This window comes from Bidens hawaiensis, unplaced genomic scaffold (genome assembly GCF_021521415.1).
Source record: "Bidens hawaiensis isolate Kalapana, Puna unplaced genomic scaffold, B.hawaiensis_p1.1 tig00027239_1, whole genome shotgun sequence".
NCBI classification, from domain to species: domain Eukaryota; kingdom Viridiplantae; phylum Streptophyta; class Magnoliopsida; order Asterales; family Asteraceae; genus Bidens; species Bidens hawaiensis.
This window is the reverse complement of record NW_027494397.1, coordinates 109,671-135,873: the sequence shown is the minus strand read 5'-3', so window position 1 is coordinate 135,873 and position 26,203 is coordinate 109,671. Positions and strand designations below refer to the sequence as shown.

At 33.2% G+C, this 26,203-nt stretch overlaps 1 long non-coding RNA gene across 3 annotated transcripts; it reads right to left on the bottom strand.

Annotated features, from left to right (window-relative positions):
* Positions 1 to 3,169: 3,169 nt before the first annotated feature.
* On the bottom strand, positions 3,170 to 13,213 carry LOC143575014 (uncharacterized). Of its 3 annotated transcripts, none has more exons than XR_013142692.1 (4): positions 12,792 to 13,213; positions 4,351 to 4,484; positions 4,140 to 4,254; positions 3,170 to 3,371 (listed from the first exon to the last, which is right to left on the bottom strand). It is a non-coding gene; the product is annotated as an uncharacterized LOC143575014 (long non-coding RNA). The 3 variants fall into 3 exon arrangements; XR_013142693.1 differs by having other exon boundaries at positions 3,170 to 3,363; XR_013142691.1 differs by lacking the exon at positions 3,170 to 3,371 and having other exon boundaries at positions 3,959 to 4,254.
* Between the last annotated feature and the right edge of the window lie 12,990 nt (positions 13,214 to 26,203).

The following is a 26,203-nucleotide window of genomic DNA, read 5'->3' as shown; positions in this document are numbered from 1 at the left end:
CTAAATAGTTGTTTGAAGGTTTAAAAGTGGACCTATCAACCGGGCATATGTATCTTGCATAGTATAGTATTGTTGAAGCCAAATAAATGTTAGTTAAAGAGGTATTATTCTATGCACCATCTATCTCTTGATCATGTTCAAAGTTTAAACACAATTTCCATCTAAAGGTGGTTTTTGGATGTGTCTTTTTGAAAGCGGATTAGACAGTTAGTATCAATAAACCTGTAGATGGTAATGATTTCTATTATTTATTTTTATTAGATGGTTCTGCCATGTTTGATGGGACTCAAATCAAGGGACTGAAAGCATATTTTACTTCTGCTTTAAAGTTTGGTTCCCACTTTTTTTGGGTCTGTTCTAATTAAACCATTAGAGAGTTATCTTAGGGACTATGTTAGAAACCATAATTAGGCCTATATATTTACCTATTGGTTGTAATTTTAATAAGTGACTTTTGAAGCACCTATCAGTGAAATAACCTAATTGCAGCCTGTGAATCTAGGTTCTTCGCTAGGACCGAACCACATAAACTCTTGTGTAGGTCCTCTTTGGAATGGATCTAAGAACCTTACTCGAATCAATCCATGTTGTTAGTTAGCGGAAATCACAATAAACGAACAAGACACAAGATGCAGGGCTAATATTCTATATTAGTATTAGGATTGTGTATGTCTTTATATTAGTTTATAGTCTGTGTATTACTTACCTCAGTACGTTTTTTTTTTGTATCAACGAAATGTAAAAGTTGAAGAAATTGGAACCCAGTATAAAGGGTCACTTTACCCATTTCTACACAGCAAACTCTCCGATATCTCACTTTGAAATAATACCCACTTGGAAATAAAGGACAAACTCTCTCTCCACCAAACACCAAATTCTTTATCTTTCTATCTTTCTATTATTTGTTTATAAAAACTAAGATCCAAGATCTGAGTATTGTTAGTGATTTCTGCTAACTAACAACACGGTTTGATCCTAGTAAGGTTGTTGGATCCATCCCAAAGAGGACCTACAAGTGGTATCAGAGAGAGATATTAGAGAGTTTGTTGTGGAAAAATGGGTTAAGTAACCCTTTATTTAAGGTCCCAATTTCTCCAATTTTAACATTTCGTTGATACAAAATATATGTACTGAGGTACGTAATTCACAGACTATAAGCTAATATAAAGACATACACAATCCTAATACTAATATAGAATATTAGCCCTACATCTTGTGTTGTGTTCGTTTATTTTCATATTATGTGTATCGTTTGAGAATGTGTGTTGTTGCTTCCGCATCGCCGCTTTGTTCCTAACACTCCTTATAAAAATATGATTATCCAATGCAATTTTCTTGATCTGTCTTGAAGTCTTAGCCTCTTAGGCTACAAAGCATGGTAATTACAGGCTGTGAATAAGAAGAAAAATTGCATATTATGAGATCTATTGAGTTACTAAAGCACATGACAAACCTTTCTAGTTTTTTATTGTCACTCTTGTTGTAAAATTGGTTGTCGGTTCCCATAACCCTATAGCGACCAAGGCTATATCAAGAACATTACTCGTCGCTATAACTAAACTTTTATCGACGAATTTTCGTCGATAGAGGATTGTTCAAACTTTCTACATCTTATACCTTGTATCGATGAACACGTTGTCGATATAGGGTCAGCCAAACTTTCAGAGGGATTTGCAAAATTTGACGCCAACTTGAACCCTTTTTCAACGACTTGTCGTCGCTATAGCTTAAACTATTTTTTCTTTTAATTTTGTTGGTTGATAAATTAATAAAAAAAATAAAAAAATATATAAATCATCCTGTTTAAACTACTTGTTGTCGTTGAATTACTATTTTTTATTTTTTATTATTGGTTAATAAGTAAAAAAAATCAAAAGTAAATAAATAAATCATTATGTTAAGACAAAATGTCCTTGCTAAAGATTAAATTAATTTTATTTATTCTTTTTTATTAGTGATTGATAAATAAAAAATATATAATATTAAAACTACTTTTTCAACTTTATATATGTTTTATATGCATGTGTTTTACTAATTATTTTCTTTTTCTTTAATATGTTTGTATTATCATGTATAAATGGGTGGGAAGGTGGATGTATGTATGGATGGATGGATCGATGAATGAATCAACGGATGGATGGGTGGATGGTCGATGAAAGGATGAATCAATGGATGGACGAATCGATGGACGGATCAACGAGGGATGGATTGATGGAAGGATGGATTGATAGATAGTTAATGGATCGATGGATGGCTGGAGAAACTGATGGATCAATGGATCGATGGATGAACTGACAGATGGTGATGAATGGATGTAACAATGGATGGACAGATCAATGGACAAATTAATGGTGGATGGATCGATGGAAGGATGGATGGTTAATGGAGAGACTAATGGATGTATCAATGGATTGATGGTTGAATTGATAAATGTGTATGTCTGCATGTTTATGGTTGTATGTGTATATTAATGCATGTGAATTACTAATTATTTTCTTTTGGTATTGTATGTTAGTATTATTGTGTATGTTGATGGATTGTTAGGCCCATTTTCGTATTAGTCTATCGTATTTTTTTGATATGTATCGTTTATGTTCGTTAGCTACTTGGACTTGTGTTTATTTGAAAATTTGGGCCCAAGGCCATGTATATTATAGTCAAATGGGCCGTGAATAATAGATGATAGTGTATGAGAACACACTTTATATAGTGTGTGTTACTTATACACAAACAACCTTTTTTGCTATTTTCTCTAATCTTATCCATAGTTCAAACTCTCTATTCTCTCTACCCTCACGGTGCAAATAATAACCAAACAAGATCCGAGATCTCGGTCATCACTAGTGATTTCCGCTAGCTAGTGTAGAGGTTGATCAAAGTAGACTTGTTGTTAGATCCGACCAAGGGACCTACAATTGGTATCAGAGCTTCCGGGTTCTACTAGTTGTAGATATTGGGTCACAGTCTATGATTTTGGTCTTGTTTGTGTTGATCATGTTTATTAAATACATCAGTATCTCTGTAGCACTTCGTTTAAACTCATAAAACACCTTTTGCATAAACTATATCGTTCTTAATAGTTATCATTGTCAATCTATTAAAACAAGGTTTTTAACCCGCGCGTTGCCGCGAGCCCTTTTTTATATGTTTGTGCGTGATAGCATAACCATAGGAAAACCCTGTCATATAAGAACAAAAGATTTGGTTTTGAACCTACATGTTACTTACAAAATACACTGTTAACATTAATGTACTTGTAAATCCGCTGACATGAATCAACTACTTGAGAAAACGGGGATAAGACAATTACGATCCGATACATGAATCAAATCACTATCGTTCAGGTCCTTAGGTCCTTTTGACCTTGAAACCTGAAAAGTGAAAACCAACGTATTATCAACATATTGAATGTTTTTTTTTAAACTAAGGGATAAAAACGACTTATCAACAAATTATTTGTGCTAAAATAATTAATTTTAATATTATGAAAGCATGCAAAAAGATGCAGCATCTTCAAACTCATTATTAAGACAGCCACCCATGACCCAGTACAGAACCAATTAACTGGTAGCACATATAAATAAAATGCCTAAAATTCAATTTTTTCTAAGGCAGGTTATCTGTATATCTAACAGGTCGATTCACCTTATGTTTTATCAACGGGTCAACCTAATGGTAAGCACTCATGCCATTTATTCTCTCTTTAACGGGTCAACCTCAGCCTATGTTTTATCACTCACGGGTCAATTTGGGTTACGTTTTACCTCTTAATGGGTCGTTCGGGTTATGTTGTATCTCTTAATGGTTCGATTCGGGCTATCTTTAATAATGGGTCTAACTCAAAACGGTTATCTCTAACGGGTCAAATCAGTTATGGTTTATCTAACGGGTCGAACTCGAGTTACGTTTTATCTCTAACGGATCGATTCACGTTAGCGGTTCAAATGTCTTATTGTTCTCTTTAACAGCGGGTCGACTGTGGCTTATATTGCATCTCTAATGGGTCGATTGGGGTTCATATTGATCTTTTTGATGGGTCAACACGGGTTATGTTGTTTTCTCTTAACATGGTCGATTCGAGTTATTTTTTACTCGCTGCGCGTTGCCGCAAGAAATTCAAATTTACAGAAATTAAATACCTTTTGAGACGTAATAAGCATATTTTCAGCCCATTGTCAATATCTTCATTCGTCTATCACTAATATCTTAACCTGCCAATATAAAATCCTTTGTAAATGTATCGTCCCCACCATCCTATTCAAACAAATTAATAAACATATTATATCGATTGAACCCGTTTTAAATCAACAGGGTGAACTTAAAAAAACCTCTGTATCAGAAAACACTAACACGCAAACCGTAAAGGCGTAAACAAATACATTTAGAATCAACGTCGGCACTTGCCATCCAATAAAGCTATCATGCCAAATTCCAATACGCGACATTTGGAACCCAAATTTTGAGTATCTTCAAATCCACTCATCCTGCACCAAATGTATGAAGATTGGTTTTAATGTTTCAAAATTTAAATGTGTTGGGTTTTATACAAGATTATCAAAGTTCAAGTTAACCAAATTTAACTAGAAAACGCAACGGAAGCTTAGATTTTAAAACTTGTTATAAACATACCATTATGTTAAAACTAAAACCCAATGAACAAGGATCAAAATTACAAGAACAAGATGCTCACAAAATGTAAATTGTACCTTCTTCTACCTTTAGAAGAACAAGCAAGTTGTTGAAGATGATGGTGGATGAATGGCAAGCCTCCAAAGAAGAAGACCTCAAGAGTGTGATACCCCAAGCTATTTGAGACAACACCAAGTGATTGCTAGGATTTATTGAACACTATATGAGCTCCCAAAGACCCCCAAAATTGCCCACCTTGAGCCGTGAGTTTGAGAGAGAGATAGATAGGTTTTCTTGATTCAAAATTTGAATAATAATGCACACACTCAAGACCCCAAAATGCATGTAATCTTATTGGAGATGGATAAAGTTGTCATCACATGGAGACAAGGCATAAAAGGACAAACCTTCCACCCACATGGGGTGGCCGGTTTTGATATTATTTTTTTTTTTTTTTTTTGTTTTTGTTTTGTTTTAACCATTTAAAACATCTCCAATTATTTTATAAAACTCATTTTATAAAATGCACATACATTTATGTAATTATTTAACCAATTAAATAATTAATTTATATAAACAAATTATCCAGATAATTTATTTAAATCCTCAAGTGTGTTTGTTTAGAAAACCAATTTTCTAAACACGTAGTGTTCGGTATTCGTTTAAATGATCAAATCATTAAAGAATACATTTGGTGTCGTCTAGCTTGTTATTGGGTATGACCCGACTTGGATCAAACACAGTTAGCCACATTAGTATAAGTATGTGTCTCGGGCACACGTAATTCCAACAATCTCCCACTTGCACGAGATACATAGAAAATTAATGCAAGTGGTGAATACCGCCTAACAACAGTTCACCACCCCTAATGTGTTTGACGAAGTGCCATTCAATAACATCATCCCTTCAAGTTCCTTACTTGATATGATTTAGGTGAATCTATCATTATATCCCTTTGTTACTAGATGTCATGTTGGATCTAAGAGACATAGGCGATCATTCTCTTTACAATTCAACTTTATCAGGCCTTAGACATCTAAACTCTCAACACATAAGAGGAACAAATTCCTTCTTGACTGTATACGCCTCTCACTATCACTTTTATACTCCACCTGAGCTCATCCTTATGTACCATCTTTTACGAATAGCGAAGGGGAGAGTCAAAGTGTAATACTTGGTGAAAATCAAGACCCAGTATACATCTCAGGTCTAAGGATAATATGAAATTCTCCTTTACTCAAAATTACTAATGATCAAGTCAATCGACTCCATGTAGTAATATTGAGAGCGGGTCAGTCCAATATTTGTATCCCACAAATATCTATGAACCTTGGCAGCAAACCTATGCTCCATATTCATTCCTTATGAATATCCACCAATCCTAGTTCATAATAGTCTTGCTTCATATTTGTTCCCACAAATGTGATCGACTACGGACTTTTAGAATAAGATAACTTATTCATGGATTAAACATGCAAAATCAGAATTTAACTCAAGATTCCATAATCATATAAAAGAGTTAAATTACAAAAGTCTTTTAAACTTTAATACAAAATAGATCAAATCCAATTACTAGAATATCGAAGTCCTAAGCCACTCGCATGACGCTCATGTTTCGGTCTTTCTAGGAGCTTCGTGAATGGATCCGCAAGATTTTGATCAGTTCCAACTTTGCGAATACATATCTTTCCTTTTTCAACTTCATCCCTTATGTAGTTGAATCTCCGCTCTATGTGCCTTGTCTTTTGGTGCGAACGAGGTTCCTTGATTTGTGCAATCGCACCCTCGTTGTCACAAAAGATTTCTAGGGGGTCTTGAATGGAAGAGACCACCCCTAGATCAGTAATGAATTTCTTCAACCATGCAGCTTCCTGAGCTGCCAATGAAGCGGCGATGTATTCTGATTCTGTAGTGGACAATGCTACCACTTCCTGTTTTGAGCTCTTCCAAGAGACAGCTCCTCCATTAAGAGTGAACACATACCCAGACTGTGATCGAGAATCATCTCGATCAGTTTGGAAGCTCGCATCCGTGTAACCTTTTATAGCGAGTTCCTCCTCACCAGATCCATATATCAGAAACATATCCTTAGTTCTCCTAAGGTATTTCAATATGCTCTTAACAGCCATCCAATGACTGTTTCCTGGATTCTGTTGATATCTGCTTGTCATGCTCAAAGCGCATGACACATCCGGTCTAGTACATATCATCGCATACATGATGGATCCTATAGCAGAAGCATATGGGATTTGTTTCATCATCTCTTGCTCACCCTTTGAGTTTGGACATTGAGCTGAACTCAATATGGTCCCTCTTTGAATAGGTACAAAACCTTTCTTGGAGTTTTCCATCTTGAACCTTTTCAAGATCTTATCAATGTATGTACTTTGGTTCAAACCTATCAAGCGCCTTGACCTATCCCTATAGATCTTTATTCCCAAAATATAGGCAGCTTCACCTAGATCCTTGATGGAAAATCTACTTCCAAGCCAAGCCTTAACGCTTTCCATGGTTGGAATGTCATTTCCAAATAGTAGAATGTCATCGACATACAATACTAAGAAGGTAATTATACTCCCACTAGCTTTCTTATACACACAAGCCTCATCAGCGTTCTTGATGAATCCAAAACTTTTGATTTCTTCATCAAAACGATGATTCCAAGTTCTAGATGCTTGTTTCAATCCATAGATTGATTTCTTTAACTTGCATACTTTATTAGGATGTTTTGGATCGACAAAACCTTCAGGCTGAACCATATAGACATCTTCCTCAAGATATCCATTTAGGAAAGCGGTCTTGACATCCATTTGCCAGATTTCATAATCATAATGTGCAGCTATGGCAAATAATATCCTAATAGACTTTAGCATTGCCACAGGCGAAAAAGTTTCATCATAATCAACCCCTTGAGTTTGAGTGAAACCTTTAGCTACAAGTCTTGCTTTATAAGTATCCAAGTTTCCATGCATATCAGTTTTCCTTTTGAAAACCCACTTACTTCCAACAGCTTTGGAGTTGAGTGGTGGTTCAACCAATTCCCAAACTTGGTTGTCATACATGGATTGCATCTCAACGTTCATGGCTTCAAGCCATTTGTCACAATCATTCTTGGACATTGCATCACGGTATGTGGTCGGTTCATCCGAATCTACCACGTAGCAACCTTCTACAAAAAATCCATATTTTTCAGGTGGATTGCTAATTCTACCAGATCTGCGAACGTTTTGTGTGTTTTGATCAACCACTTGATCACTTTCAACAACCTCTTGTTGAGTGCTAGTATCAACCAATTGTGTATCATCTTGTGATTCTTGATCCTCATCAAATTTCACTGTTCTACTATTAGTTCCTTCCTCAAGGAACTTAGTTTCCAAGAACTTACCCTTTCGAGCAATAATAACATTTTGCTCACTAGGATCGTAAAAGTAATATCCTAAATCATCTTTAGGATAACCTATAAAGATACACTTAGTGGATCGGACTTCTAATTTGTTTGGGGTGTATTGCTTTACATAAGCTTCACAACCCCAAACTTTTAAGAATGATAGCGATGGAGCCTTTCCATGCCATACTTCAAAAGGTGTCTTCTCCACTTTCTTGGTTGGAGCCATATTCAATATGCGAACAGCGGAAAGTAAAGCATAGCCCCAAAATGATAGAGGTAAAGTGCTTCTAGCCATCATCGATCGAACCATATCTAATAGGGTACGATTTCTCCTTTCAGACACACCATTATGTTGTGGTGTTCCAGGTGGAGTAAGTTGTGAAATAATTCCACAACTCTTAAGATGATCTTGAAAAACACCACTTAGGTATTCACCTCCTCTATCACTACGAAGTACTTTGATTGTGGTCTTGAGTTGTCTTTCTACTTCAGTTTTGAAGTCTTTGAACATTTCAAAAGCTTCATCTTTGCGTTTCATTAAGTACACATAACCATATCGACTATAATCGTCAATAAAGGTAATGAAGTATCTTTCACCATTCCTAGTCATTGGTCTAAAAGGACCACATACATCCGAATGTATGATACCCAATAATTCTTTTGACCTTTCAAAAGTTTTATTAAAGGGTTGCTTTGTCATTTTGCCTTGTAAACAAGATTCACATACATCAAATGAATCATACTCATTTGTTTCTAGAATACCACTCTTGCGAAGAGTTTGCATGCGATTCTTGCTTATATGTCCAAGGCGACAATGCCAAAGATAGGAATCACCCAAGTCCTTCTTGAGTTTCTTGGTGTTGACATTGTACATTGAACTACTATGTGACATACCACTTTGATCTATTTCATATATACCATTCATGGGTATAGCTTTAAAATAAAACATGCCATTCATCAAAACATGAATATCACAATTTATAAATTTAAGATCAAAGCCACATTGTTTTAAAAGAGACACGGAAATAATGTTTCTCCTTAACTTAGGAGCATACAAAACATTCTTCAAAATTACTTCCAAACCACTTGGAAGCTTTAACAAGTAGTCTCCTTGGGCTTGGACTTCAACTCTTGCTCCATTGCCCATAAAGAGACTAATGTCCCCTTTGTTGAGTTGTTTACTTCTTTTGAACCCCTGCAACAAATTGCAAATGTGAGTTCCACATCCGGTATCAAGTACCCATGTATTTGAAGAAATAACATTTAGTTCAATATGTATAGTAAAGATAATACCTGAGGTATGCCCCGCATCCCTCTTATCTTTTAACGCATTGAGATAGGTCGGACAATTCCTTTTCCAATGACCTATCTCTCCACACTCAAAGCATGGATCTTGCGCCGCAACCTTTTGCTTCTTTTCCTTCGGTTTGATGGGCGTGATGGCTTTCCTCTTTCCCTTTCCTTGGACGTGGCCCTTGCCCTTAGCAGCACTTGCTTTGGGGTTGGAGTTATGTCCCCTTTTCCCTTCATTGATTGTTAGAACGGGTAAAACCCTTTTACCCATTCCCGCTTCGGCCGTTCTTAGCATTGCGTGAAGCTCACCAATGCTTTTGTCCCACCCGTTCATGTTATAGTTCATGACAAAGGTTTCAAACCTTTTGGTCAAAGAGTTGAGGATCAAATCCGTAGCCAACTCATTTGAGACGGGACAATTCAACCTACGAAGCTTTTCAATGTAGCTTTTCATCTTTAGGACATAAGATGAGACGCTTTGGGTTTCCTCCATACGACATGCATGAAACGCTCGAACCGTTTCGAAACGTTCCGCTCTAGCTTGTTGAAGAAACATTTCCTTCAATTGAGTTATCATGTCGTATGCCCCATGATGCTCGAAATCCTTTTGGATTTCGGGAATCATAGTCCCTAACATGAGGCAAGAGGCTTGCACCGAATCTTTGGTGTACTTGACCCAATCGTTATACGCCTCCTCATCTTCCACGTTAGGCTCATCGGGAATGGGATCGTCTAAGACATATGATATCTCTTCTTGTTTGAGAACTATTCTTAAGTTGCGATACCAATCCATAAAGTTATTATGGTTTAGACGATCCTTTTCAAGGATGGTTCTTAAGGATAGGTTACGGGTGTTATGGGTAGAGGTGTTTGCATTGTTAGCGGCCATCTACAAAATTTAACAAAGTTTTATTTTAGTATTATAAACAATTTAATTATTAATACCCTTTTATTCCAAATTTTAAAATAATAATTAAATTCTAGAATCCAACGATAAATCAAATTTCGGTTAGGTGACCTTTATCCCGTTATTTGATTTAACAAGGTAGTCAATCTTGACAATTGCAACCCTTTGCAACTTCTAGAGGTATGGGACCATTCGAAATCCTTATTTCGTGTTGGCATGTTTATCCCATCAACACCATTGGACCCCATGCTTAGGTGACCTTTATCACATGGTTTCCAATTCAAGTCGTCCTACTTGTATAAACATGTAAGATTAACATACAAGTGGTTAGGTGACCTTTATCCCACAAATATGTTAATATTACCCTAAGTATATTAGTTTGCTCAAAATGGTTAGGTGACCTTTATCCCATTTAAAGTTCCCTAATACGTTAAGTGTCATACAAAAGGATGGTGTAAGACTTGTTTCCTTGGTAATTATGAAAAAGGGATTTTAAGTTTTCCAATATTCTAGTTTGAAAAACATTATGCCATATCCTAACATGCATTTAGTAATATGGCGATTTTGAAAACCAATTTTCAAGGTTCAAGTTATAATAAAACCAATTTTATTATATGTGAGTAATCGCTTAGTTTTAATAAACCCATTTAATTAAACTAATTGACGCGATATTACCAAATATATATTAGAACCCGTTTTATGCTTGTTGTCGTTCCTATGTGACGGTTTGGATATCCTAATATCTATCAACCACACATTACAATAAGTAAAACAAACAACCAAGCAAACACATGCAAAATATAGTCATAACCGAGAACCGCTAAGTTTGACCATACTTGTTAGCCGAAACAAGTATAGGTCATAAGTCACACCTAAGGGACAAAACATGACACAAGGATGGAATGTTGACTCCCACTTGACCTTGCATCCAAATGCTTCAAGTATCCTTTCCAAGTTGTTGTGTTCTTGTTGGGCTTGTTAATGGGCTCCAAACTTCCAAAAGTCTTCTTGGGCCCAAGAGTGAAATTTATGGGCCTAATGGGCTTGAATCCCATGATGGGCCGGTGAGGCCCAACAAGCCCAAAATTTCGGTCCAAGGCCCAAATCCACCAATTCTTGCATCTTCAATTTTTACAAAATGTATCCTAATACATATTTTTCTAAAAAAAAGAAAATGCAACTAATCTATTTATTACAAACCAACTTATGAATAAATAAATTACACAAGCCTAAGATTATGAATTATTACAACCATATTGAATAATAAACATAATCAACATACACAAACAACAATCAACACATCCAAGGTCTAGGTTTCGGTTATGACACATCCAAACATACCAAATGTTCTAAGCATGCAACCTAAGCAACCAATGCCCAAAAACTCCAAAAGAATCGGCCCCCCCCCCCCCCCCCAAGAGGCTACGGCCAAATCTTATTTTTTTTATTTTTATTTTTTTTTTTTTCAACATCCAAATGTTAATAATGGTTTCCTAAGATCTTTGCATGCATGTCAAGATCTTACAAAACCATGAGGGGTAAAATCCACCAAAAATTTCGGACCCCTTTTTTCACCCATGAAAAAACCCGAAATCTATGAACATGCAAGGAGCATAAGTCCTTGTAACCGGCTCTGATACCATTGTTGGGTTTTATACAAGATTATCAAAGTTCAAGTTAACCAAATTTAACTAGAAAACGCAACGGAAGCTTAGATTTTAAAACTTGTTATAAACATACCATTATGTTAAAACTAAAACCCAATGAACAAGGATCAAAATTACAAGAACAAGATGCTCACAAAATGTAAATTGTACCTTCTTCTACCTTTAGAAGAACAAGCAAGTTGTTGAAGATGATGGTGGATGAATGGCAAGCCTCCAAAGAAGAAGACCTCAAGAGTGTGATACCCCAAGCTATTTGAGACAACACCAAGTGATTGCTAGGATTTATTGAACACTATATGAGCTCCCAAAGACCCCCAAAATTGCCCACCTTGAGCCGTGAGTTTGAGAGAGAGATAGATAGGTTTTCTTGATTCAAAATTTGAATAATAATGCACACACTCAAGACCCCAAAATGCATGTAATCTTATTGGAGATGGATAAAGTTGTCATCACATGGAGACAAGGCATAAAAGGACAAACCTTCCACCCACATGGGGTGGCCGGTTTTGATATTATTTTTTTTTTTTTTTTTTTGTTTTTGTTTTGTTTTAACCATTTAAAACATCTCCAATTATTTTATAAAACTCATTTTATAAAATGCACATACATTTATGTAATTATTTAACCAATTAAATAATTAATTTATATAAACAAATTATCCAGATAATTTATTTAAATCCTCAAGTGTGTTTGTTTAGAAAACCAATTTTCTAAACACGTAGTGTTCGGTATTCGTTTAAATGATCAAATCATTAAAGAATACATTTGGTGTCGTCTAGCTTGTTATTGGGTATGACCCGACTTGGATCAAACACAGTTAGCCACATTAGTATAAGTATGTGTCTCGGGCACACGTAATTCCAACAAAATGATCATATGAACTTTTTTATATTAAAATATTGTATACCTATATGGTGGTCGACAAAGTCGTCAATCAAGACAGCACTCTCCTAATACAATCATATATATAAACGTTAAATATGTCGGTAAGGAAAATAACCTAAGCAATCACAATGGCAACAACACATATAACTACCTATTTAAATTATTATTATTGCAACATATTCTATAGGAACTAATCTTTGTTAATTAAGAAAGTAAGAAAAAAATAAGTTTAAGGTAGCATGAAAAGGCTGGAAAAAAAAAACAATTACCTAAGCAGCAACCACCAAAAGCACACTCAGAAAACGGAATCAACAGTGGCTACCCGAAGTAGATAGCAATGGTTTGAAGAAAACAACCATAGGAGGAAGACATGTGGTAGCAACGATGGTAGACGAAGAAAGAATTCTTGATTGGTACAGCTTCAATTTGAAACACATCAAATTAAAACAAAAAATCAACTCAAAATTAAGTAGTAAAAGCTCTTACTTAGCAAGTAGAGTGGTAGTTAGCTAAATTAACAATCTTACACAAAGTTAGCCGCCATGTATCTATCGATTTCCTCCACACACAATATAATTACGATCATTTAGTAACTAAGTAATTACTTTGTAATCCAGATTTAGATGAATGGTAGATAGAACTTGTTATGTATACCCTCCAGACGTAATGAAATTAGCTTCCAAATTACAGTAACAGGAAGATCAAGATCGAGGTGAAAAAAGAAGAAAGAGATACCAGACCAGAGGTAGAAAACAGGAGGTCAGGACTTAAGAGATCATGTAAAAAAACATGAGAATAGATCATGGCCTTTCATATTCATGATTTCCGGTTCTAATTAATTTGGAAAGACATATATGTTTTTTATATAAGGATGAGCAATATCGTCATTCTGTTGTTTTTTATTTATAGCAATTCAATTTGGTTTCAGATTATTCGCATCCCTTCTAGTAACAAAGATAGTGAGAATCAAACTCAACATCAAATATTTTAATAAAATATATAATATAAGATTAAGTATTTGCATAAATTAGATTCTTCCTATACTCATCTTCTATTGGCGCTCTTCTGGTACAATTGTTAACAATAACACTTGAAAACAACACATTTAGTAACATGACGCTCGTTAATAGCACACTCTTTCAACAATCAGAAGATTAGTCAGTCAAAAGGGATGGTATAAATGGAAAAGTAAAACTGCACAAAATGGGATTTTAACAAACCAGCACACTCGCTAACAACACATTCGTTAACAGTACGCTTGTTAACATCACACTCGTTCAACAATCAGAAAAATAGTGAGTCATAAAAGATGGAGAAAATAAAGAATCAAAGCAGCACATTATGGATTTTATCAAACCAATACACTCATTAACAACACTATGTATAAACAAAATTGGGAAAAAGCCCCATAATAACCCTTTTGAAGAAAGAGAATCTTAACGTAGCCCAAAAAAATTCAATTTGCATAACAAATTCAATAATTCGGTTCCAAAGTCCAATTCAGTGGGCAGTAGCTATGAATACTGTTTGTTTGGAATGAGATAAAGAAATAGACAAGAAAGTAGAATGACCAAATGAATTAATTGGATCATTATCCTCCATTGATATATTTACTTACGACATAAGAAAGGAATAAATAATTACATTGTATTGTTCATAGGTAGGAAAAAATAAATAAATAAAATATGGCGATGGTGGTGGTAGTAATGGGTGTGGTAGTCATGGCTTGTGGTGGTGGGTGGTGATGGAGGGATGTGATGGTGGTTGGCGGCGGTGACAGTGGTGAGAGTGGGCGACAAGTGGTAATGGTAATTGGTGGTGGGTGGTGACATTGGTGGGCAACGATGGGGGGTGACACACGTTACGTAATGGTGGTTGGTCGTGGCAGGATGTGTTAATTGTGGTGGCGATAGCCGGAGGTGATGATTGGTATCAATGCTGGGCGGCATAACGATAATCGTGGATATCAATGGGTAGTGGTGGCACAAACGGTAGCAATGGCGGGTGGTGGTGGGTGGCGGCGGCGACGATGATGGTGGTGGGTGGTATGGTAAGGTGATTTAGGTTGAAAGAGGAAATTGAATGAAAAAAAAAAACAAGGGGTGGAAAAAAATGAATTCAGGGTGTTTCGGTGAAGATAGAATGAACTTGGTAATAAATAATTTCATTTCATTAACTAACTAAAAACATTTTTTTTCATTAACTAATCAAACACATTTTTTTTATTCCCTCACAATATAACTTACTCCATTTTTTATTTCATTCCTACATACCAAATATTATCTTAATGGTTGATTCCAATATTGCAGTACTCTTGATCACCAATAGGTAATAATGAATAAGTGTATTTTACGAATTAGGGTATGTTTGGCACGAATCTTTTATGAGCTTTTAGGAGCTTCAAGCTTCAATCTTTTAAAAAAAACTCATACTCAATTAAAAGCCTTGTTTGGTTCAAGGAGCTTGAAGCTTTTAGATCAGGAGAAAAAACTTAAAGCTTAAAACTTATACTAGTAGCGTTTAGAAATAGCTACAAGCTTTTAGTATGTTAATTTACTTAAATAACCTTTCAAAATATATACATTTACTATTATTGTTTATAGTTATGCACATTTTAGTAATTTTATACATTTTATTAAAAGCTGTAGCTAATCTGCCAAACATCTAAATATATCTAAAAAGTTACAGCTACCAGCTACATCTTTCAGCCACCAGCTTCTAGTTACAGCTACCAACTAGTTTTGCCAAACATACGTATCAGCGGAAATTTACATTTTATTTCTAAAATGATTAATTACATATTAAATAAAACAAAAAAATCAGTCACATATTCCCTTTTTATTTGTCTTCTAAAAAGGGGCCCACGATATTCGTTCATCACTTGAGGATTAACCGACCTGATGGCTGATGTGATTGTTACCAGACCATCCTTTGCACTTGTTATTTCGTCGGTGGTACTGTCACGATGCATTATGACCAAGTAGTAACCTCGGTTCAACAATTTGGTTACTATCGACTAATTACCCGAATATGTTTTGCATATGCCTTCATGTTCTTCTCTTGTTAGGTAGTTGCTTTGTTATGGGACAACACACCTGAGGAGGGGGTGAGAGAGATGACTTTTTGAACAGGATTCCATCTTCTATCACATACTGCCAAACCTTTATCTTAAACTTTTCTTTCTTTCAAGAACTCCATTATTGGAGTCATCTAACTTGGTTCTTCCTTTGTTATCACATCTTAAACTTTAAGCTCCTCGATCAAACCATCCTTCAAGACCTTTACTAATTCCTTCTTTGTCAAATGTGTAAAGTTTTTCCACCTTCAATTCCTTTGCTGTCCTCAACCCTGCCAAGAATGATTCATACTCCACCTCATTTCTTGAGCTCTGTAAATCTATGGGAGGGCATTTTTTAATTCCAATCCTTTGTCTTAGTTAGGACTAGACCCGCTCGTGAACCTTCATTGTTGGAAGACCCATTGGTAAACAAGATCGCTGCACATGCACCTGTCTTTTTTTCTTTAGTTCGAATCTCTTGAACTTATTTTGCTTCGGGTACTTCTGTCATGAAGTCCGCTAAGACTTGTGCTTTTATTACAACTAGGTACAAGCCTGTAGAGAGGCGGCGGTGCAGCGACGCAAATTTGTCAATATCGGTTACGTTCATAACACTAACGGAAATAAACCAAAAAAAAAGTACTCGTTTAGCTTGTGATGAATAACATATTTATTTAAAACGATGTGTAGTAAGTTGGTAAAACCCACATAGTGTGGCTACTAGTCGATGCAAATTTGATTGGTATCGGGTTACGGCATCAAAACTAAACTAAACAATAAATTCATCAACACCCAAATACATAAATAAACATATCTAAAAGAGACGCTCGCTGCGGTAGCAAAGCGACACACATTCGGTAGGTATTGAGTTACGACACCATAACTAAAAGTAAATTCGTCAACACCCAAAAACAACAAATTTGTAATTAAAAAACATGGGGAACCAACAAAGAAAAAACCTCGCACGTTGCGAGATGAGCCAACGCTCATTAGGTTGGTATTAATGGTATCAACACTAAATCGTAAACATAATTAATAAGCGTAGAAAATAACATTAAAAATTAACGTGCAAAAAGTTAAAAATAAAAGAATATTAACATGGCACATTCTTATTGCGTCACACGGTCAAATGAGAAGTTATGATGCACCAAGATTGACTTTTAATAGTTAATAAATAACTTAGTCTATTATTATTATATATAATTAAATAATATGGAAAAGTTTATATCCTATATTCAAAGGAAAGAAATGAATCTGGATATAATGAGGAGACGTTTAAATCTTACACAATTAACGAAAAAGGGAATTTTGATTATGGAACCTACCCGTCTATCTGTAAAAAATGATGGACAGTTTTTTATGTATCAAATCATAGGTATTTCATTGGTTCATAAAAGTAAACACCAAAGTAATCAAAGATACCGAAACCCCCAAAATGTTGCTAAGAATCATTTTGATGAATCCATTCCAAGACATAAAAGAAAAACTCTAAATAGAGACAAAAAGAATTCTAATTTGCTTGTTCCTTCCTTTGTTCTAGTTCATGATCTGAACGAGTCGCACATACACCCTAGTACATGTTCCTCGGCGCTGAGGGCATCCCCGAAGCGCGGGGGATTTTGTGACATTTCTAATTGGCTGTCTTGTATTTCTAATAAGTTGTTTAATCGTTGGCATGTTGAATCATATACATAATGGGCTGGTTTAGATCGATCCTAACCGGATGATTATCAATTACTTTTATTCAATAGAATAATAGACTGATAAGGTTACTAAGACGACAAAGAAAACTTACAATCAAACTAAGACAGTCAAGAAGAAACCTCCGGGATCTCGTCATAAATGATAGATAGAGGTATGCTATGAAATATTGATATTAAGGTTTAAGATGCTGCCAAAACGATTGATTCAATTCATCTGATCCTCTCTTTCCAGCTCTTGCCTCTCTGTCTGCATTGGTGTGGTACCTAGGCTTTCTGACTTTCCAGAACGTGCTATTCCCGTTCTAAACATCCAAACTTTCTTCTTCTTAGCAAAGTGCAAAGGAAGATAGGAATGAGAACGATTTGTGGCCACACAAAAAACTTTTAAAAAAAATAAAAAAATCATAACTCAAAATATAAATACAAAACAAAAAATTTAAAAAACCGAAATGTTTCGCCTGTCATTCATGTTCAAAAACAATGACGAAAAGACACAATGCCGAGAAAAAAGAGAGAAAAAAAGATACAATGCCGAAAATGACAAACAACACAATGATAAATAAATAAAAACACAATATGTTGCAAAATATAACACAGTGTTGAGTAATATAACACAATATTAAGAAAAAAATACACAATGTTAAGGAAAAAAAAACAATCAAAATCAATGATGAAAATAAACAAAAAACACAATTCTAAATAAAAAGACACAATTATCTTTTTTTTCAACATTTTTCTTTTTCAAAGTTGTTTTTTTAGAACGAGTAAGACGGTGTAAACATTTTTGTGAATTTTTCGTTTTTTTATTAAATTTTGAGTCATGTTTTTTTATTATTAATTTCTCATTTTTTTTTTGCTACAAAACCTTATTTTCCTACTCATTTTTGTCCCTCTCTATAAAACAACTTGACCAATATATATAAACTCTAAACTTATTAAAACTTCCTGAAATCAATCAAGAGTGTTCGGAGCTAGTTAAAGATGGTAAAAAGGAAGAGAAAATAGAAAATGTTATAAATATATATTATTATGGTTATCAATACCTAATATAGATTAGGCTTATTTTCCAAGTTATCTTTTCCTATATATACATATCATTGTATCTTATTGTAAGACACACCATATTAATGAAATCTCCATCTTTTTCTCTACATCTCTTTCTCACATGTTTAGCTATTAGGTTTGTTTCACAACACGTTATCAGCACGAAGTGCTTTTGGAGTTGAATCGTTATAAGGTATGTCACATTATTTACTTTTGTTTTTTTTCTTCCAACTTAATCCATTATGATTTTGGGTTATGTTTGAGATTAGTTTTGTTATTTTCTTAAATCTCTTAAAACAATCTATTTGCAATCCATACAGTTCTGGATTTAACCGAGATTTATAGTTATTTCAAATATGCTTAAAAATTAACCTGTTATATTTTATAATTAATTCGGAAAGATAATCAATCATGTCATAATAATTATATCGCAATATATAAAATACAAATTTTCGATAGTGCTAACTGTTAATAAATTTGTTGATCGTGCCATGCAATTTTCTTTTAGTTTACTTGTGTCTTCTTAAAAGAATGAAATTCAACTTTCCGGAATGTCACATTAACTATTTGACAAGATCTCTTATATAATAATGCTAGAATTTTGTTGAGTCTAAAATAAACGTATTGCTTTTATTGCTTTTAGTGATATTAATTTTCTTTTCTCCATGTTTTCCTAAAAGAATGGAACTAAATATTTTTATTGAATGATTTAAATCCTGTTGGATAGTTCATATATTTTCCAACACATTCAATTTTAATTATACGGACTATTTTAAAATAAAAAAAAAAGTTAAAATTATATTGATAATCATTGTTTATGTTTGGTGGTTATATGCATAGCGTTAAGATAATTAACTTTTACGATATATGATACTATATATATGAAACCCAACTGATAGAATCTTATATATTTAATCATCTATTGTAAAATTTTCTTTATTTGTGATAAATGCAAAGAATATATTTAAAAATTAAATTTGTTTCCAAATTAGCCCCCACTAAACGTGGATGTAATGTTTTTGAGAAAGAAAGTATTATTACTTATATTAGTTAATGATTTTAACAAATGGTTTTTCTCATATATATTTTATTTATTTATACATAATTATCTAGTTTCTATGATTTAATCATTTAAGATTGATTTTGAACTCTTATAGGCACACGCCATTATGGAAATTAGATTACTGTTCGATTAGTTATTATAGACTCTTACAAATTGTATTGATATGAGAATTTGTGTTTTTTTTAAATGTGTGGTTGGCCAATATACTAGATTTACATGTTTTATATATTTGATTTACATGCTAAATAAAATTGAAGTTAACAAAATTATGGCTCCAAAGTTTCTTTAGTTATAAATTTTAATAAATATACTAATATAGTAAAGGCGATACAATAGTTGGTTAGTGAGGTTAGATCTTGTATTGTAACATATATAAATGTTTACAATCATGAATGCAATATAGTTATTTTTGAAGCTTTACATGTCTGTTTCGCTATACACAATGCAATATAGTGAGTGCAAATTGTAGATGTGTTTGTATGCACGTAATATAAGTTGTGTAATATAAAACACCGTAGTATTTTTGTCATAACAAGTTACACTGTAAACTGTTTCTGTTTGAATATGAATCTGAATGAGTTATGTTAAGATATAGTCAAGATTTTAAGTTCTCATTTAATGATTTATCACTTCATATTACATATTTTATTTGTTTATGTTTTAAAGCAAAGTATAATAAAATGGCATGTTAGATACCCATGTGACTTGTGATACATGTTAGAATCAAATACAAAATTATATATAGATTCACTATATATATCTGCTTGATGAGATTAAAAAAAATCTTATTTCATGAAGTTCTTGTAATAACTTGTTTAATATGATGACATTTTAATAAAGATTGTGAATTACGTGGTTTAACTTTGTGATATATATGTCATCTACATGTTACTGATTATTTACATACAAATTATATTAAAGCTAATCATAAATTGGTGTTTTATTTTACTCTCGATGATGCTTAGGTATCATAAAAGATTCAATTATTTAGAATAATATGACACCTGAAGTGTCATTCTCTCTAATGTCATTATTAAAAATTATAATTTATAGAATACATGACTCATTCATGTAATTACTTCTCTATTGATATCATGTGAAGAGAAAATTAATTATGAGGAAACGCAAGATTAAGACCATATTTCATTTGTCAAACCTCAAATATGCCCCTGAAGTAGCATATCATTAAAACGTATGAAGGGTTTGAAGTGGTTTTGTATATATGTCAGAGAAAATTATGAATAAACCATCAACAATGTTGGTTTGATATCATTCCCCGAAGTGAATGTGAATACGCAATGATTGTTGCGATCATGGGCATAATTGAAAATTTGTAACAATTATTATATTAATAATGAGATCAACTATCGGAATTATAATGTTGATCATGCTAATAATGAGATTGACCACCACATGTGGCAAAGAGATTGATCATATATGAGAACAAAATGTGAAAATACTAAAGTGAAATCACATGATCGTTTGAAACGAAAATACAATGTTCTTTCATATTTATAGTCTTGCATTAAAGAAGCATACTACATATACGATCATAAACCTAAAGTTTATGGATCATGATTATCTAATGGCATGACCGGTTAGACCACACCGAGTCAATGATGTGAAATATATTGAGGAACCAAGTGATTCTTCATAATACTAATACATGCATATTGCTTTCAAGGGAAATCATTTATTTACCAACTGAAGGAGGGTGTGAATCCCTATATGTTATGAAATTGAGAAAAGGATACACATATCCTAACATGATACCATTTAGTGTTTTGAAAATCGATGCATCGTCTAGATGGTTATGTTAGTGCACGAAATTGTTGTCCGTAGCATTCGAATAATGTATACATAGTCTAGATTGTTTATTTATTGTAAAATGGTCATTCGCTATGGATTGTATAGCGAATGCGTCCATTCGTTAGTGATCTAGGCTAGTTCGTTAAGTTTATAAGCCCATTCGTTATGTAATATAACGAATGGAGGCTGGTTCGTTAAGTTATCATCACTCGTTATGGAATCATAACGAATAGAGTCTAATTCGTTATGAAGATATAACGAATTAGACTAAATTAACGAATTGGTGCTTTGGCCTATAAATAGGCATATTCATGCTCATTTGTAAATGTACATATTTAGAGAGAGATCTAGATCTAAATTATGCTCTCAATAAGTTATTTCCATCCACTATAATGTATTCATCCATATTTATCAATAAAGTAATAATTTAACGTTTAGATCTTGTACATAATCGATGTATCGTATTAGCGGCTAGATCCGTGACGGGTTCTTACAGGTTATCAAGATCGCAACTTCATGTTTGCATGATCTATGGCTTAGCTAATAAGATAGCAAGCATATTATTCCAGATCGGTATATTACATTCGGTTATAATAATGAATTTGATTCCCAAGTTAATAATGATCATTGGAATAAGTGTTGAACTTCATAACAGATTATGTTTTTACATAAATTGTTTTGTTAAAGACGATTACTCAACGTCTATAATTCGTTGCAAAGGCAATCATCACGAGAGCAAAGGCTCATGTTTGTATTTGAGTACATATGATTTTACTGTCTTTAAATTAATGCACATCAAGCCAACAAGTTATGATACTTCCTCCCCATTGCAATTGGTTTTTTGTCAGTAACCAAATATTTCTCATCTAATTTTCCGTATGTGTTATATACTGAAATTAATCCACCACAAGACACAAAGATGAGAACTCAAAGGAAGTTGGGAATATATGTCGGTATTAAATATTATATATGATTAAATACTTAGAGCCATTAATGAGATATTTGCTTATGGCTCATTAGTTTTCACTTTAGTGAATCAACATTCCCAACATTAGGGGGGGATAGCAGTTGGAAAACAAATTTAGTTGGAATGAATTATCATTGATCCTCAAACTAAATTATATGAATTAAAAGTTCAAAGGATAATTCATGAATAAAGATCAACGAATGAATTACCGGATGATTCACTAACCAAAAGAGAGTGTCTAGCTAAGACACCTATACAAACTACTAATGCCTTAATTAATAAATGTCCCAAAAGGACAAACGCATATTGATAATAGTCTAATGTCCGCGTGTAGCGTGGTAGACTGATCGGTTCCAAAGGTAAAATTTCCTCGAAATTTGGAGCAAGTAATAAAGATGGTCAAGTCGAGGTGCAGTAAAAGGTCTTTAGAAAGAGATTAGACATGATGGTTCTTGAAGAACCTTAGGTACCTGAAAACAAAAAGCTCTCAATAAATTATATTGTATCATGTCTACAAAGATATATGGAATCGAAATAAAGTCGACGTCGTTATAATTTTATTTATATATATAGTTAGCGCTTGAAATGATGACGAGGATCAAGATTCTAAATCTGCCTATAAAAAAATGATTGGCCAAAGTGGCAATACGCAAACAGGGCAGAGTTGAATTCTCTAAATAACTAAAGTTGTAAAATGTGTTAGATACAAACGGGTCTTGTATATGAGTTATGAAAATTCATCAAGTGATATAAAGCAAAATTGATGGCACAATTTTTTTGCAAAGATCCATGATTAATTATAAGAATTGAGGAGACACATTCTCCAATGGTGGAAGCAATGACTTTCCGATAACTAAAAAGTCTGGTAATATAAAGAGAGAATTGATATGCGTCCAATAAATATTGTGATTCAGTTGATACTGAAAGTTTACAAGAAAGTTTTTGAACGATTTGAATTAACAAATCATGTAAAGTAAGTTCTCGAGAACACAATGATTTTTTGTGTATAGAGTCATATTTGAAAAAGATATGTTACGGTTATTGAAAGTTGAACATAAATAGAACTCCTAAAGAGTTTCCTGAGGTAGTTGAATACCTGAAAGGTTAACTAATACATCTTAATGATGGAATTCTTGTGCATCAATAAGCATAAGCATAGAATATCATCTATATTATGAGTACAATATCTCAATAAACAAAGAAATGGTGCAATATGGATGATATGTGATACAAACTTGATGTTTTTAAATGAGCAACTTTATGCATCAAAAATCCTAGAAAATTGAATACACATGCATAATTTGTCAAGTTGGAAAGAAGTTCATGATGGATTGGTAAATGCATGGATTTATGCTTATTAAGTATAGATTAATCGGATTGAGCTTGATACAAATCAAGAGATATTTTGATAAAGAGGGTGATAAGTTGGATATAAATAGCCATACTTTTTATCAAAATTTCACTCTTTAAAGTTCACTAAAATCATACACTGATGATGTACACATCATCGAGAGAAACTTATGAGCTTTTAAAGAGAAAATTATTTTTCAAAGACCTTGACAAGGTGTGATTGTTGCTCGACTTATAGTTCGAGTATATGTGTGATTATATGTTTATAAATCCATCGAAGATCTAAGAAATGTTGATACATTTTACCATGGACAAATTTAATCATTTTAGCACGTTAAAGGATGTCAAACAATGAATCTATTATCATTTCCTATATGAATATGAAATATTATTGTAAATATCGTAATGCATATATGCATTGTGTCATACTGTTAGCTATATAGGATTATTATTTTCTTGTTTATATTTATCAGCATGTGTCATGCTAGGAGACATCCGAATGAGTTAAAACATATATTTCAGGTATGAAAGATACGTGTTTATATTTTATTAACCCATCAAAACAAGTTTGGTTAGTCTTGTTTATGCAGAGAAACAGATCAAGGTCATAGTGTTTACCAGATTAAGGAATAGAAGTTTTCATATGAAGATCATACAACATTATTCAACTTAAAGATTCAAATGTCAAGTGACGAAGACGCAAATGATTGACTACAAAAGTTTTGGGCAACTTTCATAGAAGATCGATATTTACCATTTTGACGGATATATTAATCAGGGGGGAGACAATACGCGCTGCACTCTTTTTCCCTTAGCTATGGTTTTGTCCCATTGGATTTTCCTAGCAAGATTTTTAATGAGGCAGCATATCCAAGCGTATTGAGTTGATAACCAAGGGGGAGTGTTATAAATATATATTATTATGGTTATCAATACCTAATATAGATTAGGCTTATTCTCCAAGTTATCTTTTCCTATATATACATATCATTGTATCTTATTGTAAGACACACCATATTAATGAAATCTCCATCTTTTTCCCTACATCTCTTTCTCACATGTTTACCTATTAGGTTTGTTTCACAATAGAAAATAGTATTTACTATCTCGGAGAGAGAAAAGTAGACCCCCCCCCCCTCGTTGCTCTTTTTTTACGGTGATGTTTTCAATTGAGACGAAAAACTTTGAATACACGTTTTTTTAATAAGAGAAAAACATAGGTTGAAAAACTATAAAAACATTTTCAAATGTCTATGACTCATGATTCGTTTGAAAAAAGTTGGCTTGAAAAAAGCTTATACGTAAATGAGCCTTGCCAAGGTGGCTTAGTTTACATTGATCGGAACCCGACCTAGTCCTAGCTCGGTTTGTAAACAACCCTACATCTAAGGCAAGACAAGCTGTAGGCAATCTGAGTCGGCTCGACTAATATACATAGGATTTTCTTTTTCAAGATAAGTTTTTTTAGCGATATTCAAAGATATGGCTAGCTTTTTAAACAACCATGTAGTCTTTTTCTAGTCGAGCTTTCTCTTGATTAATTCAAAATTATTATATATATATATATATGTAGGATTGATTTCTTTTGAGAACCACTTTGAGTTTTAAGAACTCGAAAAAACTCAACGTAACAATTTTTTTTCGAATTTTTTTACACATGTGTAATACGTAGGTGTAAGTGATGTACAAAAAATTACGGTATTTTTTTACACACCGAATCAACTTTTTACACATGTGTAACTAACGTTTAAACTTGTGTAATTATCAAAAATACTTATTCTCTCTCCTACTTTATTTTTTAATTAAATTAAATCTCAACCACATATTTCATATCATTTAATTATATGTGTGGTTCAAAATTGAGTTTTTTAAGTTCTTAAAACTCACCATGGTTCTCAAAATAACCTTCCCTTATATATATATATATATATATATATATATATATATATATATAGAGAGAGAGAGAGAGAGAGAGAGAGAAAAAGGTTAAAATAAAAATACATTGTTTTGTAGGAAGAGTAGGAATAACACAAAATTTAGAGTTAAGAAACTATGTAGCATAAATCCATAATCATAGGAAACTCTTTGGTAGTTTAAAAACTACTAATCTCAACCATTAGATCATAAATCCAATGGCCTAGATTGATTCTTACTCTTCCTAAAAAACTATTTATTTTTATTATAACTCACCCCTATATATATATATATTATATATATATATATATGGGAGATATTTTGAGAACTTGATAAGTTGTAAGAACTTTAAGAACTCAATTTTGGACCACACATTTAATTAAATGATATGAAATATGTGGCTGAGATTAAATTTAAATAAAAAATTAAATCACGAGAGATTATAAATATTTTTGATGATTACACAAGTTTAAATGTTAGTTACACATGTGTAAAAAGTCGATTCGGTATGTAAAAGAATACTGTA